This window comes from Panthera onca, chromosome B1 (assembly GCF_046562875.1).
Source record: "Panthera onca isolate mPanOnc1 chromosome B1, mPanOnc1 haplotype 2, whole genome shotgun sequence".
Classification (NCBI taxonomy): domain Eukaryota; kingdom Metazoa; phylum Chordata; class Mammalia; order Carnivora; family Felidae; genus Panthera; species Panthera onca.
The window spans coordinates 187,406,151-187,420,096 of NC_138342.1; the positions used below are offsets into that span (position 1 = coordinate 187,406,151).

General features: G+C 45.5%; 1 protein-coding gene across 6 annotated transcripts in view; it reads left to right on the forward strand.

Moving 5' to 3' along the window:
* The first annotated feature begins 4,380 nt into the window (after nt 1–4,380).
* Nucleotides 4,381–13,946, forward strand: part of FAT1 (FAT atypical cadherin 1) — a 134,500-nt gene continuing 124,934 nt past the window's right edge. For 2 of the 6 annotated variants that reach the window (XR_013555010.2, XM_078445351.2), the window contains exon 1: nt 4,381–5,602. The gene's annotated coding sequence lies outside the window, so the exon portion shown is untranslated. Of the gene's footprint in view, nt 5,603–6,301; nt 6,483–8,113; nt 8,331–13,946 lie in introns of those variants that run through there. The other 4 variants (XM_078445349.2, XM_078445347.2, XM_078445350.2 and 1 more) reach the window with 4 other exon arrangements.

The following is a 13,946-nucleotide window of genomic DNA, read 5'->3' on the forward strand; positions in this document are numbered from 1 at the left end:
AAGGAAAATCTTTTAGTTGAACAAATAAAATTTCCTATCCTTATTTTCATCTTCATTATGGTAGGAGAACGGGCAGTGTGCGAGACTGAATCATTATGTATCTAAAAACTTCCTTCTAACCATTAAGGAAAAGTTCCACGTATCATTCTATCTTGTTGTTAGAGTCAGGCTCAATTCCTATTGACCCATGATGTTGAGAGGTACATCTATTTGTTTTTTCTTTCAAATAATTCCTACTATATTTGAAAAAGGATTATCTAGCTGTAGGAGATGATGTCAGTTACAAGCACCCCAGATCTGACACAAGCACCCCAGATCTGACACAATCCAGCTTAAATAGGATGGAAACTTACGATCTCCTATAAAAAGTAGTCTTGAGTTAAGATGGCCTTCAGAGACAGTTGATTCAATGTCACTGAGAACCCTTATCTGCTTTCCCTGGTTTAGACCTCATCCTCAGCAAGTAAGAAAACTGTAATAGTCCCAGGCATGACATCCTAATCTGACAATGTCCACAGAGACACATACTGTCTCTTGTGGATCTCTCTTAGGAGGAAGAACATTTTCTTTTTCCAGGAGCCTTCAGGAAACTTTCTCTGACATGTCATTGGCTATAGTTGGCCCATATGCTCATGACAAATGATACAGAATTATCCTTTGGGCTTGGATAGATCATCTTTTAGAGAAAGGTCTTTGGGGGACTATTACAAGTCTCATTTCCGAAATGGGATTCTTTTCATCTCTGTATCATATTAGCTTTGATGTCCAAAACAATTCTACCAAGAAAAGGGATGGGATCTTAGTAGTCAAAAAGTATTGGTAGAGGGAATTTCCCACATAGTCATATGGGAAAGTATAAAAGAAAGAAAGAAAGGAGAATTGGAGAGAGATAGAAACACTAGTGGTTGCAGACCAGGAAAAGGAAAAGTGAAGTGGAAAATGAAACACTGATCATGAAATCCAGTGAGATGGTCCTTGTCAGAATTCATTGAGAACAATTGGTGTGCATTTTTCCTGCTGTTCAGATTAAAGAAGTTAGAAGTCAGACAATGATTTTGAATCAAAATGAGTTTAAGAGTATGTATATCTGCCTAGAAAAATAGGAAAGCCAAACAAATAATGTGTATTACACATATATTCCTAAACACAATCAGTGATGCTCTCATTCTGTGATTAAATGACCCACTTTAAGACAGTTCCTTCTCCATACTCGGTGTAGCTGCTACAAAGGAACACCTTCTTCCAGCCATCATTTGATAGATTTTTATTCTCTTAGGTTGCTTCTTGAACCACAACATTGCTGACAACAGCCACCTTGGTTCATAAAGGGTTCAAATGAGGTACAGGGTATTGGAGTTAGTGCATTATACCGATAAGAGTGTTACCTAATCTACCTAACTTTAGTTTCTCATCTGGAACAAGGTGGTAGGGTATTAATTGCTAATACCTTATAGGATTTTGTAAGAATTACATGAAATGATGCATACAAAGAGGTGGGAGCAGAGTCTGGGGCATAATTGGCATCAAATCAAAGTTACTTTTTACTCTTGGTTCTACAAAGCCTCATAGCTGGGATGTAGTGGTAAGGTGAGAAATTGTGTGTAAATCGAGAATAATGATACTGTAGTAATTATCAAATTGTATCAAACAATTTGATATAGTTGGTATCTCCCAACTGTCGGGGCACATTTTTGTTTGTTTTCTTAGAGATTCCTTTATTAAGGAAAGTGAGACTCCCCAAATTCAGTAATAAGCAAATGCATTAGATTTTATGTGGCAAAGACAAGACTCAAACCAGATCTCCTGACCTCGAGTGTGATGTTCTTTCTACTACCTCTGTTGGAAAAGGGCTTTAACAGATTCTGAATGATTCATTGCTTACTGGTCAAAAAGGTAGGCTTGAGATCATTCAATCACTGAGCTGAGAAAAACATCATAAGAATTGCATCTATCCAGCAAGATCTGTTCCCAAACCAGCCGGGGGTGAAGATCTTCTATTTGTCATGACAGAATATCCACAACCAGCCTATTCTACTATGTGTTTATCTCTAAAATGAAGGTTACCTTTTTTTTTTTTTTTAATAGTCATCCAGTAGGTGAATTGTAATACCTCCAAATATTTGCCTAATTGGCCATGGCATCTGGAATTTCACCATTAGAATAAAATTTCATCAGTAAGATTTAGGTTTAAGAAAGCCCTTGTTATAATGCCCTTGGAAGGGACTAGAAATATTAACATATTCATACCCATAGTTAACTGCTACTGATTCTTAGATTGAGTAGTTGTCTGCTCTAATGGCCCCCTTGGAGAGTACAAGCAGATCCCGGAGGAGAGCTGTATTTGAATGCAAAGAGTAAAATAATTCCAAAGCTGGGGAAGTGGAGAGGGCAGAAGAGGGTGTTACCTCCAGGAAGTGTAGGCAGAAAGGGAGTGCAGGCGGAGGAGAAAGCAGTGAGAAGGATCACAGAGGGTGGGATACCAGAGGCCAGACTACTTAGAATTATTTAATCTTAGGGCAAGGCCTAAACATGTCTTAGAATTCTCTTCTGCTTTAAATGTAGTGATTTCCCCCTGGTTTTAGTATTCAGCAATGAAAGAAAACAATTAAAAGCCTATGTTAGGCCATGTTAATCTTTCTTAATCACCAAACAGATATAACTCCTAAAAATTCGAGTCCTTTATAATGTCACATAGCATATCGCTGGTACTTGATAAATATTTGTGGAATGAGTGAATCTGCTGTGATTCTGGTTGTGTTTTTGTTTTACTTTGCAAGTGACTCAATATTGGGTGCATGAAAAACTATAATACCTGGTGTAGCTCTCCAAAAACAATAGCAAAGTCCATAACAATGCTGTCCAATAGAATTCTGTCATGACGAAAATATTCTTTAATTGACCCCGAACAACAGGTAGCCACTAGTCGCAAGCTGATATTGTGTACTTGAATTGTAGCCAGTGAGACCAAAATAACTGAATTGTACATAAATTTAAACAGCCACTTGTGGCTAGTGTCTACTTGTGGTATTGGACCATGCAGGTCTGGAGGCTGTTAAAAGTTTTCTCTCCTCTTACTTTGTTAATTTTTTTTCAGTTTTTCTTTCTTTCTTTCTTTTTCTTTTCTTTCTTTCTCTCTCTCTCTCTTTTTCTTTTTTTTTTTTTTTTTTTAGTAATCTCTATACCCATCATAGGGCTCAAACTCACAACCCTGAGATCAAGAGTCACATGCTCTATGGACTGAGCCAGCCAGGTGCCCCAGTCTCGTGCTGTGTTTTTAAAAACAGCTATTTTGATTAATACCATCAATTATAGATAAGTTTCTTTTGTTTATGATTTTTTTTTTTTTTTTACATGGGGAAACTGATTTACAGGATAACTCTAAAGACTTGTAGAGCACACTGAATTGACTTGCACAGCAGCATCTGGGAAAAATTGATGTGCCTCATTTATGAGAACTTGTAATATGTGGTCAATTTCTAATTTCAGCTGTTGACATAAAAGGAGTGGGCCTGTGTACTTGAAATAGTGAAGCATGAGAAGTCTGTCCTCTGCAGGGACAGGCTGGCCTCCCAAGCCAGTCTTTCTTTTGATTGTCTCCTCCCTCCTCAGGAATCTGGCACCTTCCACTGCCCTCTGGTCTGCTGAGGCCTCTAAGGTCCTTTCCCCAAATTCTCTGTCTCCTAGCTTCTCCCTGCCCTCTCCTCCCTTCTAAATCAAAATGTATCTCGAATCATTTGTGATAACCTCCCTTTATCTCTTCCTAATTTTAGGGATGTGAAAGCTGACACGCTGCGAAAATAGAGAGGGTAAGAAAACTGCTATTGATTTACTACTGTGTGCTTGCTCGTCACTTTATATGATGCTCAGTGGAAGTGTGGCCCACGTGAATGAATGTTATCTCTCTGGCAAAGAAATGGCATTCAATAAATATTTTTTGAATGAATAAATACACGAATACATTTTTCAGAGTGAAACAGATATTATCCCCTTACCACAGATGAGAAAACTGAAATTTAGAGAAGTTACAGGATTTCCCTCAAGGCTAAGCATATACAATGCTCCAACATTTAATCTTCCTTCTGTTCAACTCCTTGCCTTGTTTCCAGGGTCCTCAGGGTTTTTGCTCTTTACCTTTCAAAGAGAAAGACCAGCTAAACAGACAGGCAGATTTACATCAATGGCTGCAAATGTACTGATAGATCCTGCTCCCAGCGTCCCCGCCCTTTTCAGGGTCCTCTTTATTTTAATGACAACCTTCTGTGGACAGTGTCAACTCCCAGAAATGGCACCCTGGGAATTTCACGCTGTTCAGGATAGATTTTATTTTGGTACATCAGCGGCATTAGGGGAAAAAAAAAAAACAAAACCAAAAAACAACAAAAACAACAACAACAAAACACCCAACCACAACCAACACACGTTCCACAGTAGATATTTTCCAGGAGTCTGGACGCTTACATAAAAACGACACATTCATTTATAAATTAAATTTCAGTAGTGTTTGCGTTTATCTTGCTCTACATTACGAGTAGACGACTGATCTGTGTATTGGCCCCTATCCCTAAGGACGATTTGTAAGAAACGTTAAAAATTGGCTCCTCCTCCATCACTTCCCCCACACCCCTCGGAACCTTATACGCTTCGGAGTACCGTGTCAAAACGTAGGCGATGTTGCAAAGGATTTGAAAATTAAAATATGGCTCTGTGATTTTCAATACAAAGACCACAAACAGCGCTAGAGGACAAGAGCTGTTTAAAATACATCACATCCAGAAGTTGGAGGGCTACAAAGTACAAGTCGTCCAGGCCAGTCTGCAGAGACTGTCCTCGCTTCCGCCCTGCAAAAACCCGGCAAGCGACACGTCGCGACGAGTTTCGGCTGCAGAAGAGGGAGAGCATCACCTGCAGTTCGACGCGTGGGAAACGCTGCGGGAGGGGGCTTGCCCAAAAGGAAAAGCAGAGGGGTGCGCGCCGCGGGGCTCCGGGGCCGTTCCGGTGCTGAGTGCGAGGAACGCCGGCGCGCGGTAGAGCCGGGGAGACGTCGCACGGTGGAGAGGGACACAAGCCTCCGGGAAAAGAGCGCTGCGGCAGCGGAGACCGCTCCGGCCCCCAGCTCGCTCGGTGCTACTGTCGGGGAGGCGGACCCCGCAGGAGAATCCCATCCTCGCGGCGGGGCGGGGGGCGAGGCGGGGCGCTGACGTCACCTCCCCTCCCCCACCTCCTCCAAGAGGGAGGGAGTGGGGAAAGAGGCAGCGATCCGCCGCAGTTCCCGGCCGCAACTCCCAAACTCAGCGGCTTGCTGCCTGGACATGTCCTGACAAACTTGGCTTCTCCTCGGCCCTCTCCGTAGCCCTCGCGCACTCTCATTTCGCCTCCTTTTGGTGTTCAACTTTCCACCCAGGACGGGAGCCTCCGGAGATGTGGCCACCTGGGTCCGGGCAGCGCCGGCGGCGGATCGCGCTCTCGTTGGGGACATGCTGAAGATCCGAGGGAGTCAAAGTTGGTACTTCAGATACGGCTTTTTAATAAATATCCAAATTGCGTGGGGATTACGGAGCTACCGAGGACTTTAAAGCCTGCATCCAAGGACTCGGCTGAACTGGTAAGTTCTTTGTTTAGTGCAAGCCTTTTGTATTTAAGTTTAAACGTAAATGAAATTACGTGGGGCTGTTTGGCTCTGAGCTAGTGCAGGGAAGCGTGTGCATCCTACAGGCTCTCTTCTTGGCGAGCTGCACACCCCTCTGGTTGTACATGCCTCGGGAATGAAAGATCAGTCTGCACAGGTTTTGGAATTCATAAAATACGTACATAGCAGTGTTCAAAAGAACTTGAAAAGCTATGCTGTTTGTGCATTATTTTGAATGTAACTTATTATAGAAATGGTGCCCAGGGAGGGCGCAACGGGGGCCGCGTGATCTGCAGTGGCGCAGCGCCCTCTAGTCCGGACACCCGGCAAGGCGCGCGATCCCTGCTGGGTTCCGCGCGGACCGAGAACTTGGACCTGCTGGGCGCTCCTGGGACGTGGGCGTGAGCTCCCAGCCTTCACTTACCACCCATTACGGCCCATTCTCTAATTTCCAAATACTGGCTTGGGTGGACTGGATAGAAAGGCAGGGCTGGAGGAAAGCGTTTTTGTTTTCAGGAACCGTCCCCTATTCCCCTTATTTCCAAAAGCCTTTGGGGACAAGGTTAGGGAGGGCCGACTATTGAAAGGACGAACGTAGAGCTTCAACTACATTACTCTTTCTTGTGAGGGTAATTCGATGGTAGCAAAGAGCCATCTCTATTTCGTTTCGTTTAGGCTAAAGGATCAGAAAAACGTGTCGTCGCGAGTCTGGAATCTCCATCTCTGGCTCTCGGCTGTTCCTGTGGCGAAAAAGTGCAACTTCTTCAGGCAATTAGGTTTCGCAGTGAGCCTGGAAAATCGGGATTCCCAAACAGATGTTTTAGCTCCAATAGGCGTTTTTATTTATTAATGAATGGTAATTTTGTTCAGGAATTCTTTCGTGGCGTTTATAGCATCTTGTGATTTTATGTTACGGGATGGTGTCTTTTTACTTTTCAGTGTTCTTCCTTGTCCTCCAACTCTACCTCACTCCCCCAGCACACTGTTGGCGTTCTTGCGTGACTGTGATTTCGTGAGAGTTAGAATTCGGCAAGGGGCGCATACCGGTAGAGCTTGGAGATGAGGTCGTCTATTTTCGAGGTGTTCCAAGTATAAAATTGACCTGTAACTCCAGGAGCACTTTGCGCATTTATGACGATGGCCAAGCGTTTGGATGATGGTGTTTGCTGGGTGTGTGAATGAATATGTGTGTATTCTAAATACTGCGCAGGGAGTACACCAGATACTCTTAGTGCTGCGAATCAGTACATGCAGAAGCAGGCGTTATTTTTCCTTCCCAGCCATAACCTGCTAGACACCTTCATTTTGTCAAACGCCTTCTTTTATATGGTTTAGGAAGAGACTGCATTAACTTTGAACCAAGGAATGTCTCTCTTTAAGCCTAGACACCCTCGCTCGCATGTGCTTCGCTGTTCTCCCTGAAGTCCCCTCCACCGGTTCCGGGGAAATCGGATCTCTTTGTCCTCACAGTGTTAAATGTTCGAGCCCCACAAACTTTCCGAGATCATGTCCGCCCTCTTTTGTGGGCTGTTTTCCAATGCCCGGGACCACTCCGGGCTTCGGCTGAGTCTCAGCTGTGCTGAGCCCGCGTCTGATTTGCCCGGGCGGAGGATGGTCTCACAGCCCCAGGACCGGGACTGCGCGCTCGGGCGTGGGGCGGGGGGCGGGCTTCCCCGACTGGGGCAGCTAGACGCTCGGGGGCTTCCCCTTGTCCCTAGGGAACTTGTAGTTTAACATTAGACTGGGTCCACACTTTGTGCCGCTGACTTGCCGGCTGGGAAAGCGCACGAGGCGGCAGAGCAGCCTTTTGTCCCGCAGACGTGGGAGTCGGGGGTGTCCGCCGGAAGAGGCCGGCGTTGGGGTTCGTAACCAGGGTCGGGGAGGTTATGGGATTTAACCAGCTCTGCATAAAGAGGTGGCAGAGGAAGCGCTTTCATTTTCCCTGGATCTTCGTGCACACTGCAGAAGGAAGTAGATCCGATCTAACTGCATTCCTTTTGAGACCTTTTGGAAGATTCTATTCCACCGAGCAATTGCAGACCCAGAACCGAGGCTTTCAAATGCAGATTTAAGAATTCCCTGAAGGTGCTAGGCAATCTAAAGGGAGACGGGGGAAGCTCACTTTTTTTTTTTTTTTTTTAAGCTAAACTGTTTCCCCTTTCCTAGCAGGAAACATTCCATATTAATTCCCTGCACAGATCTGTGTGCTAGCCGTTACCAACATCCGCACTAGAGCAAGCCGCACACTGTTCCTCGGAGTGTCGCAAGATCACCCTGGGCACTCGCTCGTCTCCTCGGAAGGAGCTGGCGGCTCTGGCGGCAAGGGATCACTGACCCGTGGCGGGGCGTTGTTGCCCGAGACCCGCAAGCTCAGAGTCTGGCCGCCAGGGAAAGTCAGATCGAGTTTCCGCGCGGGAGAAACGAGCGCCGGCGCTCGCAGGCGTGGCTGCGGGCGGAGGGATATATTCCGCGTCCAGCGCGTGAGGCGCCGGTGCTTAGCCGGGCGGCCGCGGAGTGGGGCGCGCGGGCGGCGAGCAGTGGCCTCCGAGCGGGGCGCACGGAGAGGGAGGCAGGGCCGCCGACATCATGCGGACCCGTGGGCCCAGTGAGGCCCCCGGAGGACCTGGCCCCCGCTCGGGCGCGCGCTGAGGCGGCGAGGCGCGCGTCCCCGAGAGCGCCGCTGCCACTTGGGGCCAACTTTGCTGTAAGTTTGCTAGAAACGAAGCTGGGGCTGCAGGGCGGGTGGGCAAGGGGCGCAGCGCCGCGCCGCGTTTGCCCGTGCGCGGCCGGGCCGGAGCCGTCTGCGCTCGGTAGGCATGCAACTTGCTGCTTCTGGGTGGCGGACTTTTCGGCTCTTTGGGTGCTTTCCCCGCACCGTCCGGCCCAGGAGCGCGCTCCTGCCGGTGCTCTGGGACAAGGGATGAAAGCAAGCCCGGCTGGAAGGTTGGTAGTGCCGTGGCGCCTGCCCACTTGGAAAGTTCAGGACCCGCTCAGGATTAGGACGGCCGGCGGAGGATGCGGGGGTGGAGAGGTGGGAGGGGGACAGTTTGCAACGTGAACCGAATGGTAATTGCCGAGCCGAGTGCCGCCGCGCGCGGGCTGCAGGCTGCGGCGGCGGCCGGGGCTGCACGGGTCTGGCTGGTCCTGGAGCCATTGCTGGAAATCAGAGCGGCGGCCGCGGCGCGGGGCTACCGGGCGGCCGGAGGGCGAGGCGAGGACTTCCGCTGCGCCCCGGAGCTCGGAAACTTCGCCGCCGCGCTCCGCTCCTCTTCCCCGGTAATTCTCGAGCCCGCTAATGACTTAACCGATCTCGCCCTAGGTTAATTCTTCCAATTTATGAGAGTCCCAGCGTTGGGGAGATGAAAGGCGAGGCCAGTAGCCAAGGAGATGGGATCTTTGAAATGGAGTCGCAGTTTCTCTTAGATGTTTTGTGCCCCGAGGGAGCACTGCTCTGAGGGTTAAGTACTAACTGGTTGAATGTAGGTAGACGAGGTGCGATTGATAAATTGCGGGGCTAAACATTTGCAAAATGTGCTGTTTATTAGTTTTTTTTTTTCCCCCTGGAGGAGAAACTTGTAAGGTGTTTTTTGTTTTTTGTTTTTTGTTTTTTTTTTTTTAATGAGGGATCCTCATTCTTCAGTGCTTTTTCTTACTTAGAGTGCTTTCTTCCAGGAAGCTAACTTTCTGTTGTCTCTTTGAGATTTTTTTTGTTCCCACTGATGTGAATTGCAGAGCTTTGAAAACAGGGACACAATTGTATGCTTTAGAAGAGTAAACTCAAATATTTTTTATGCATGTAAGTTTTTTTTGGGGGGGGGCATGTGTTTGAACTACAGTTTCATTAAGTGGCTTTTGTTAACTCTGTGCTTGGTAGAGTAGACTTTCTTTCTTTCTTTCTTTCTTTCTTTCTTTCTTTCTTTCTTTCTTTCCTGGATATTTACACTGACTCTTAAAATTGGGAAACATTTAAAAGGCAGATGATCTTCATTTATTTGTCTTTTAGAAAGGCAGCCTCTTGAGGCTTTGTGGGTTGCGACATATAGGGTTCAGTAGTTGATCTCTGCACGTGTTAAAACTAGGTTTTAGTGATGTTTTCCCGTGCCATTCTTGGAGATGGAGTGGTTAACCCAACATATCCAGTTGATAGTTATTCATGAAAATGTGTTTTTTCTGCAAGTTATATAGGTCAGTTGTGGCTTTATCTTTTGAGTTTTAAAAGGACAGCTTTGGTTCCATAGTTGGAATTGTCTGTCATCATTAAACTTCAAGATGGATTTAAAAATACTTAAAACACTACATAATTTTTAAAAAACAATTGATCTAACTCTAAGCCAAACATGGCATTTAACAGGTTCAGTGTAAGATTTGATTTGAATAGTGTGCATTTGTGTACCCATTTCTTGAAAAAGAATGTCTTAAATGAGCCAAATTCTTTGTCACTCTGAAAGGAAGGTAAGATTGTTAGAGGACTTAATAAAAGCATTTAGGCCACCTGTATTTTACTTGTATCTTTTAATTAGTCACTAGAAGTTACCCCCAGTGAGTTCTCATCATGTTAATAGATCATTTAATCCACTTTGTGGACAAGTGCCAAGATGGGAATCTGAAAATTACGTGCAGACTAACAACTGTTTTGGTTTACCAGCAACCCTGCCCCTCTCATGTGTATCTTTAGACTTAGTTCATGAGCCACCTTGGAAGCAGTTATTTCTTTGAATGTTAGAGGTGAAAGGGATCTTACAGATTATTTAACCTCCCTTATCAAGTCTACCACCACCTGCTTTCCACCCAAGTTTGGCTGATTTTACATAGACTCAGTAAACTGAATCAAATTAGTGCATTATTGTTGCATAAAATGTTGTCTCAGTGGCCTAATTTGTGGCCTAAAGGACCTGATTTAATAGCAGGAAGCCATAAGGCTAGGTGTCTGTTTAATCTTTTATGAGTGGGAAATTGCAGTAGGTAAGCTTTCTTTTGACCAAATTATATAGACGATGACGCCAAACTATTTTTTTTTTGTCTCACTTAATTGGTCAATTTGCAAGTGTTAGTTTATCCTTAGGCACTGGAAAGAAGTTTTTGAAATCAGTGATTCAGGTAATTCATTTAAGATCAGAGAGTTGTCATTTTCTTTGCTGACTTTAAAACGTATTCAGTCAGATGATGAATCTGTATATTTCATGTTTTAAAGTTTTTAGAAACTTAACCTTTAGGTCCCAGATTTAAATATATTGCCAAAATTCTTAATTCCAAAGGTTTATTATATGTGTGGAGATGAACCTGTAGTCTTTTTACAAACTAGGAAAACCAAGTGGTATTTAATCCTTCGTAGAATATCCAAGCACAGAGCTTCAAAATAAGCTCTGCATCACAGAAACTGATCTGGCATCTCTTCCAGCCAATTTGGAAGCATTTTGAGGTGGGTGGTGACCCTGTTGCTCAGCTGCTAGAAATCAGAGCCATCTGCACTGTTGTTACTGGCCTGGTGGTTGCACCTGGATTTTCTGTTAATTTCAGAAGAATGGATGTGTATTTTCCCCTGTTACCCCTCCTCTCCTAGAGTCCTGCCTTCCATTCTCCACCCTCAGCCATCTGTCCATTCATGAACTCAGCGACTATGGGCCTCCTCTTTGCCAGACATTGGGCTAGACACAGGATACACGGTGAGCAAATCACATTTCCTTCCCTCAGGGAGCTTACAGCACAGAGCGGGAGGAGGACAAAAAATTGTTATATCCAGTGTGATAAGAGCAGGGGAGTTCATCCTAGCACTTCATTGAGCTGGGCATGGCAGGTAGGTGGATATTAGGTAGGATAGGGTGAGTTCTGAGGGAAGAGTGAATCAGGAGGGAATAATTTAAGGAGAGGAAATGACACATATAAAGCAAATTGTAGAAACCTTAGTTATGACATGATTTGCGGTATGCTGAAAGCATACCATGTTATAAGAAGAATATACTTAATCAGCAGGCTAAGGGGAAACACGGAATATTTTCAAACTAGACTAATATTGCAAAGAAGTTTTAATGAGATTAATTTGACTGTGGTAGATGGGCTAAATGGGGGGGGGGGGGGCGGTAAGAACACAGGAATACTGCTTTGAAAGCTATGAGATCCTGTGCCTGAGTAAATACAGATAGGAACTAGGTGACAGAAATGGAAAGGGAAGAGTTTTCAGAAATTGAGAGGAAAAAATTGTCCACAGTCTCAATAACTTTAGATATGGAGGTTTGGTAGTTAGAAATAAAAGATCGGTGTCTGTACAAGCGTGAGAGAGAGGAAAGTGGTGGGGGAAGGGTGGGGAGGAGAGAAGTGTCTCTCTGGAGGACAGGAGGCTATCAAGATTTTAGTACAGTTTTTCAAATAAAGAGATGGAATCCAAGCATTAGGTAACATCCATGAATTCACACAATTGATTTAGGGACAAAGCCAAGGCTAGATCACAGGTTTTATGCCTGCCAGCCCCTTCTTTCTTAATCGATTTCTTAGGTTGCAAGCCTGAGTGATTTGGGAAGCGGTGAAACTGTTCCGTTGCTGGAGAGGTGCAGTAGGATAGTAGAGTGGAATGGCTGGCATGTTGTGGTTGGGAGCTGGTGAAAGGCTGTGTGGCAGGTGTGATGGCATCTCAGGAGGTGTGTTCCCACACCTGGGGGAAGTTAAGGCTGGAATGTGGGATTCCAAAGTGCTCCTGGCCGATTGAGTACGACTGAGTGGATGAGACCTCGAAGCACGATACTACGTGCATATGTAAGAAGAGTCGGAAGACAGAAGTTTGTGATGGCGAACTTTAAGGCGAGAGAGTGTAGAGTGTAAAAGAATGTTGAGGAAAATCAGGAAAACAGTGTCATTTATCCTTTATGTGTTGTGGATTGACCATGCTTTAGGCAGTCTGTGACCTGTAAAGGACGCAAGGGTGTAGTGAGTGGTGTCACATGTGACATTAATTCAGGGAGTACTGAGAAAAAGCCCTCTGATTTGACACTGACTTGTGATGCCAGGAGAAGCTGTGTCTGGTGCCAGGATGGATGTGAGGTCCTGTAGAGCAGTTGAGGGTAGAAGTAGCCTCTTTGGAGACAGAAGTCAGGGTAGCCCTAAGCAAGTTCTTTTTTAGAACTCTCTGCCTGTACGGGAAGGGGAAATATAGGGTGTGAGTTGGAAGGAAGTGAAGGTTTGAATGAAGCTTATTTTTAAGTAGGGATAAACTTGTGTGTGTTTGTAGACCCTGGAAAAAATGGCCGGTCATGGCTGGGTCATCTGAGTGTGAGGTTTGAGAGGGAGCGATAATTTAGGGAGGAGCTGCGGAAGAGGCAGAATTTTATGTATGGCACCCTGGGTGGCTTTATTTGTAGCGAGGCAGGGTCCCGTGTCTTCTGAAAGGTGGGAAGAAGAACCAATAGGGGGAAAGAACATTTTAAGGAGAGGAAGAGGAGGGACTTTGTATATGATGACTTTCCTTTTTTTTTTTTTTTTTTTCTTTTACATGGAACCTTCACCTTCCCGATCCATTATTTAGTGAAATATCTGTATGTGTACCTAAATAATTATCATCATAATTTGGCCAGTAGTAAAAGCTTTACTAATTTGGGAGTGGAGGAAGTGGCTGGCGTTAATTAATGGCCACCCTGCCAAAATGACATTTAAATGCTATTTGTTTGCAGAGAAAAAGTACGTTAGGTGAGATGATCTAAAATCACGGACGGTAAACTGTGTTTCTGGAACTTCTCCGTGAGCAGTGTTTGCCCCGGAGCGTGGGTGAGGAGAAAGTGGTTGCAGGGTGAGTAACAAGTAGTGGTCATGTCTGGTCTGTAAAAAGAGGAGAGGAAAGTGAATAGCCCGTGGATGCCTCGCCCGGCCAGAAATGTCTACGCAGCCCGTGTTCCTCCTGGCCTGTCTTGTATGTCACAACGGCACGGAACGGCCAGTGATCTTCAGATGCCCGCAGATGTGTTTTATAGGTTCACAGAGCAGGTAAATGACATAGCAGATTTTATATGGAGGCTGCTTACAAACTAGGAACTCCCTAATTTTCTTCAGGTTTTTAAGTGCTGGAAAAGAGCTACGTTGTGCTGAGGGGAGAGATTTGGGGTTGTCACCGTCATGTATTAGTGGTTTGAAGACTGCGTTAAATGGAATGAGTTGTTGATCATTCGAAGGCAGTATTTAAATCAAGGCATCGCCGGAGCAACCAGACTTAGCGCGGCCCCTCTCAGAATTAACACCGGGAGCGGTTACAGGAGACACATCCAGCCTAAGGCTGTTCAGTCTGGGTTCATAGTGGGCCCCCCACCCCTGTTGCTACTGACACATGTCCGAACGTGAC